We start from the raw sequence: 6,719 nt of genomic DNA, 5'->3' as shown, positions 1-6,719 counted from the left end.
GTTCACTATGTCTGTGTCTGTATTTCTGCTATGCAAATAAGATCATCTATAACATTTTCCAGATTGTACATATATGTGTTAATATATGATATTTCTTTTTCTCTTTCTGACTTCACTCTGTATGACAGTCTCTAGGTGCATCCACATCTCTGCAAAAGACACAATTTCTTTCCTTTTTATGACTGAGTAATATTCGATTCTATATATGTACCATATCATTATTGATTCCTCTGTTGATGGACATTTAGGCTGCCTCCAAGTCCTGGCTATTGTAAATAGTGCTGCAATGAACACTGGGGTGCATATATCTTTTCTAAGTATGGTTTTATTTGGGTATATGCCTAGGAGTGGGATTGCTGGGTCATATGGCAGTTTATTTTTAGTTTTTTAAGGACCCCCCCATACGGTTCTCCATAGTGACTGTATCAATATACATTCCCACCTACAGTGGCAGAGGGTTCCCTTTTCTCCGCACCCTCTCCAGCATTTATTGTTTGTAGAGTTTTTGATGATGGCCATTCTGACTGGTGTGAGGTGATACCTCATTGTAGTTTTGATTTACATTTCTCTAATGATTAGTGATGTTGAGCATCCTTTCATGTGTTTGTTGGCCATCTGTATGTCTTCTTTGAGGAAATGTCTATTTAGGTCTTCTGCCCATTTTTTCATTAGGTTGTTTGTTTTTTTAATATTGAGCTGCATGAGCTGTTTGTATATTTTGGAGATTAATTCCTTGTCAGTTGCTTCATTTGCAAATATTTTCTCCTATTCTGAGGGTTGCTTTTTTACCTTGTTTATGGTTTCCTTGGGTGTGCAAAAGGTTTGAAGTGTAATTAGGTTCCATTTGTTTATTCTTGTTTTTATTTTTCTACTCTAGGAGGTGGGTCAAAAAAGATCTTCATGGATTTATGTTAAAGAATGATCTACCTATGTTGTCCTCTAAGAGTTTTATAGTGTCTGGCCTTACATTTGGGTCTTAAATCCATTTTGAGTTTATTTTTGTGTATGGTGTTAGGGAGTGTTCTAATTTCATTCTTTTATATGTAGCTCTCTAGTTTTTCCAGAATCGCTTATTGAAGAGACTGTCTTTTCTCCATTGTATATTCTTGCCTTCTTTGTCATAGATTAGGTGACCATAGGTGTGTGGGTTTATCTCTGGGCTTTCTATCCTGTTCCATTGATCTATATTTCTGTTTTTGTGCTTGTGTCATACTGTCTTTATTACTGTAGCTTTGTGTTATAGTCTGAAGTCAGGAAGCCTGATTCCTCCAGCTCCATTTTTCTTTCTCAAGATTGCTTTGGCTCTTCAGGGTCTTTTGTGTTTCCATACAAATTGTAAATTTTTTTCTACTTCTGTGAAAAATGCCATTGGTAATTTGATAGGGATTGTAATGAATCTGTAGATTGCTTTGGGTGGTATAGTCATTTTCACAATATTGATTCTTCAAATCCAAGGACATGATATATCTCTGTTTGTGCCATCTTTAGTTTCTTTCCTTAGTGTCTTATAGTTTTTTGCATACAGGTCTTTTGCCACCTTAGGTAGGTTTATTCCCAGGTATTTTACTCTTTTTCTTGCAATGGTAAATGGGATTGTTTCCTTAATTTCTCTCTCTGATTTTTCATCATTATTGTATAGGAATGCAAGAGATTTTTGTGTATTTATTTTGTGTCCTGCAACTTTACTGCATTCAATTATGAGGTCTAGTAGTTTTCTGGTGGCATCTTTAGGATTTTTTATGTAGAGTATCATGTCATCTGCAAACAATGACAGCTTTATTTCTTCTTTTCCAATTTGGATTCCTTTTATTTAATTTTCTTCTCTGATTGCTGTGGCTAGGACTTCCAAAGCCATGGTGAATAATAGTGGTGAGAGTGGACAGCCTTATCTTTTTCCTGATCTTAGAGGAAATGCTTTTCATTTTTCACCATTGAGAATGGCATTTGCTGTGTGTTTGTCATATATGGGCTTTATTATGTTGAGATATGTTCCCACTTTCTAGAGGGTTTTTGTCAGAAATCGGTGTTGAATTTTGTCAAAAGCTTTTTCTGTATCTATTGAGATGATCATATGGTTTTTATTCTTTAATTTGTTAATATGGTGTATCACATTGATTGATTTGCATATACTGAAGAATCCTTGAATCCCTGGTATAAATCCCACTTGATCATGATGTATGATCCTTTTAATGTGTTTTTGGGTTCTGTTTGCTAGTATTTTGTCCAGGATTTTTGTATCTATATTCATCAGTGATATTGGCTTTGAATTTTCTTTTTTTTTGTGATATCTCTGTCTGGTTTTGGAATCAGGGTGATGGTGGCCTCATAGAATGAGCTTGGGAGTATTCCTTCTTCTGCAATTTTTTGGAAGAGTTTGAGAAGTTTAGGTGTCAGCCCTTCCCTAAATGTTCGACAGAATTCTCCTGTGAAGCCTTCTGGTCCTGGGCTTTTGTTTGTTGGAAGATTTTTAATCACAGTTTCAATTTCAGTGCTTGTGATTGGTCTGTTCATATTTTCTATTTCTTCCTGCTTCAGTATTGGAAGGATATACTTTTCAAAGAATTTTTCCATTTCTTCCAGGTTGGCCATTTTATTGACATAAGTTGCTTGTATTAGTCTCTTATGATCCTTTGTATTTCTTCAACGTCAGTTGTAACTTCGTTTTATTTTCTAATTTTGTTGACTTGAGTTCTCTTTTTTTCTTGATGAGTCTGGCTGAAGGGTGATGAATTTGTTTATCTTCTCAAATAGCCAGCTTTTAGTTTCATTTATCTTTTCTATTGTTTTCTTAATTTCAATTTCATTTATTTCTGCTCTGATCTTTATGTTTTCTTTCCTTTACTAGGTTATTTTGTTGTTGTTCTTTCTCCATTTGCTGTAGGTGTATAGTTAGGTTGTTTATTTGAGATTTTTCTTGTTTCATGAAGCAGTGTCATATTGTTATGAACTACCTTCTTAGACCTGCTTTTGTTGCATCCCATAGGTTTTTGGTCATGGTGTTTTCATTGTCATTTGTTTCCAGGTATTTTTTGATTTCCTTTTTGATTCGTTCAGTGATATCTTGGTTATTTAGCAGCATACTGTTTAGCCTCCATGTGTTTGTGCTTTTTACATTTTTGTTCCTGTAATTGATTTCTAATCTCATAGTGTTGTGGTCAGAAAGATGCTTGCTATTATTTAAGTTTCATTAAATTTACCGAGACTTAATTTGTGACCCAAGATGTGATCTGTCCTGGAGTATTTTCCATGTGTACTTGAGAAGAAAGTGTATTCTGCTGCTTTTGGATGGAATGTCCTATAAATATCAATTAATTCTATCTTGTCTTATGTATAATTTAAGGCCTGTGTTTCTTTATTAATTTTCTGTCTGTATGATCTATCCATTGGTATTAAGTGGAGAGTTAAAGTCCCCCAATATTACTCTGTTACTGTTGATTTTCCTTTTTATGGCTGTTAGCATTTGCCTTATGTATTTTTGGTGCATAAATATTTACAATTTTTATATCTTTTTCTTGTATTGATTCCTTGATCATTTTGTTGTGTCCTTTCTTGTCTCTTTTAATAGTCTTTATTTTAAAGTCTATTTTTTCTGATATGAGTATTGCTACTCCAGCTTTCTTTTGATTTCCATTTGCATGGAATATCTTTTTCCATCCCCTCACTTTCAGTCTGTATGTGTCCCCAAGTCTGAAGTGGGTGTCTTTTAGACAGCATATATACAGGTCTTGTTTTTGTATCCATTCAGCCAGTCTGCGTCATTTGGTTGGAGCATTTAATCCATTTACATTTAAGGTAATTATTGATATTTATGTTCTGATTACCATTTTCTTAATTGTTCTGAGTTTGTTTTTGTAGGTGTTTTTCGTCTCTTGTGTTTCCCGCCTAGAGAAGTTCCTTTAGTATTTGTTGAATGTTGGTTTGGTGGTGCTGAATTCTCTTAGGTTTTGCTTGTCTGTTTAGCTTTTGATTTCTCCATTGAATCTGAATGAGATCCTTGCTGGATAGAGTATTCTTGGTTTTAGTATTTTTCCCTTTCATGACTTTAAGTATATCCTGCCACTCCTTTCTGTCTTGCAGAGTTTCTGCTAAAAAATCAGCTGATAAGCTTCTGGATATTTCATTGTATATCATTTGTTGTTTTCCCCTTGCTGCTTTTAATACATTTTCTTTGTATTTAATTTTTGTTAGCTTTATTAATATGTGTCTCAGAGTGTATCTCCTTGGGTTTATCCTGTATGGTATTCTCTGTGCTTCCTGGAATTGGGTGATGATTTCCTTCCCCATGTTAGGGAAGTTTTCAACTATAATCTATTCAAATATTTTCTCAGACTCTTTCTTTTTCTCTTCTCCTCAGACCCTTATAATTCAAATGATTTTGTGTTTAATGTTGTCCCAGAAGTCTCTGAGACTGTCCTCGTGTCTTTCATTCTCTTTTTCTTTGTTCTGCTCCATGGTAGCTATATCCACCATTCTATCTTCCATCTCACTTATCCGTTCTTCTGCCTCAGTTATTCTGCTATTTGTTCCTTCTAGTGTATTTATCACTTCAGTTATTGTGTTGTTCATCACTAATTGTTTGTTCTTTATTTCTTCTAGGCCCTTGTTAAACATTTCATGTATCTTCTCAATCTGTGCCTCCATTCTATTTCTGAGATCTTAGGTCATCTTTAGTATCATTACTGTAAATTCTTTTCCAGGTAGATTGCCTATTTACTCTTCATTTATTTGGTCTTGTGGATTTTTAGCATGCTCCTTCATCTGCAACATATTTATCTGTCATCTCATTTTGTCTAATTTACTGTGCTTGTGGTCTCCTTTCTGCAGGCTGCAGGGTTGTAGTTCCTTTTGCTTCTGTTTTCTGCCCCCTGGTGGATGATCATAAAGGGTGTCAAATGGCTTGATGGTTTTACAGTGTTCACTTATATATTATGAAGTATGTCCTTAACAAATCTGATGGTTTCTTTACAGAGTTCCTTTCTTCACCTTTTATTCAATGGATTAGCTGTTCAAGGTGGAGTGACAGGATGTCCTGAACTCAGTCTGCCATATTGGTTCTTAGCTTTCTTTTCTGATGACTTCAATATCTAAAATGAACACATCAAAGTTTCATCCACACTTATCATTCCACCAGCATCATCAAACTCGCCAAAGTAATTTGGGGCTGAAAATATGGTTACCAATTATCACTTAGCAAGGATTTCATATCCATCTTCCACCACCTGATGAGCTTGACAAATGAAGTCTAAATCATGATGATTCAGAAATTTACCAATGACAGCAGCTCTAAAGTGAAGGAAACACCATGACCATTTTCTTCCCAAACTTGTACTTCCTTGTCTGGGTCAGACCACAACAAATCACAGAGCAAACCTGTATCGGAGACTTCAGTGGGTCTCATAATTCTCCTAATCTTCTCTATAGATCACAGGTCTGGTAACAGTCCTCCAAGACAACAGAAAATCTTCTCACCCACAATGGCAGCTGTAGGCAGACAGTTGAAGCAATCAGTTAAGGTCTTCCACAATTTAATATTAAACCTTCTTTTGCATTACTCATAGAATCTATAAATGCAATTGACCCTAGCACAGTCATGGTTTCCTCTTAAGAGAAAGAAATTCCCTTGATATTTGATTTTATAAGCCAATAGCAAACAAATGGTTTCCAAAGACTTCTTTCCTCTGTCTACATAATCTTCTAAGAAAAGATAGTTGGCTTCTGGGGGAAAGCATCTGTATTCAAATATTCACAGCAAATCTGTATACTGTCCATGAATACCTCCACAAATTTTCAGTGCCCCTTCCAATTCCAAAATAATAGGCTGGCTGAGAAAGTTCTCCAGAGATTTGATACATAAGACCTGAACTTCTGCTTCAGTCATCTGCACAAAATTCCTGGACAACATCCTTACACCTCTAGCAGTCTGGTGATAAGACTGTCCACATTCAGTTCCCCATCTGCCATCTTGTTGGCACCAGATGCTCCATCCTGGGGAACAAGGTTTTCTCAGGTGCGAGGGCTGTGGCAACAGCTTGGCATTCCCTCATCTATGAGTCATGCAGCGTTTTGACCCCGGTTCCAAATCCTCCTTCCCCCATGCCCTCCCCCTCCCCCCTCCCCCCCAAGTAGTGGAGGGCCCACACACTCGAAGGCACCCACAATAAAGAAAGAAAGAAAGAAAGAAAAAGAAAGAAAGAAAGAAAGAAAGAAGGAAAGAAGGAAAGAAGGAAAGAAGGAAAGAAGGAAAGAAAGAAAGAAAGAAAGAAAGAAAGAAAGAAAGAAAGAAAGAAAGAAAGAAAGAAAGAAAGAAAGAAAAGAAAGAAAGAAGTGGAGCTTCCACAAACTGGGCCATGTCAGACCCAGCAGCCCTAAACATTCTTGTATATATCGTTTGGTACACAAATATACACAATGCTGTACATTCTATACACAATACTGTAGATGTGGAATTATTTAACCAAAGGAATGTGCTAATTTATACTTTGTACATGAGTGAAGGAGATTATTTGTCTCTCAGTATTGTCACCAGCACCTAGTGTCACGAATCATTTGCATTTTAGTATTTCAGGTGGGTTTGTTGCAGTTTTTCATTGTGGTTTTAATTTGCATCTCCCTGATGACTAATGAAGTTGATTATCTTTTTTTTTTTTTTTTTTTTTTTGTGGTTCTCTGTCCTCTCACTGTTGCAGTCTCTCCCGCCATGGAGTACAGGCTCCGGATGT

At 36.0% G+C, this 6,719-nt stretch overlaps 1 pseudogene; it reads right to left on the bottom strand.

The window, feature by feature from the left end:
- Window positions 1-4,945: 4,945 nt before the first annotated feature.
- LOC132513545 (serine/threonine-protein phosphatase PP1-beta catalytic subunit-like) lies at window positions 4,946-5,961 on the bottom strand (annotated as a pseudogene).
- Between the last annotated feature and the right edge of the window lie 758 nt (window positions 5,962-6,719).

This window comes from Lagenorhynchus albirostris, chromosome X (genome assembly GCF_949774975.1).
Source record: "Lagenorhynchus albirostris chromosome X, mLagAlb1.1, whole genome shotgun sequence".
Classification (NCBI taxonomy): domain Eukaryota; kingdom Metazoa; phylum Chordata; class Mammalia; order Artiodactyla; family Delphinidae; genus Lagenorhynchus; species Lagenorhynchus albirostris.
The sequence above is the reverse complement of the archived record's forward strand: the minus strand, read 5'-3'. Positions and strand labels throughout refer to the sequence as shown.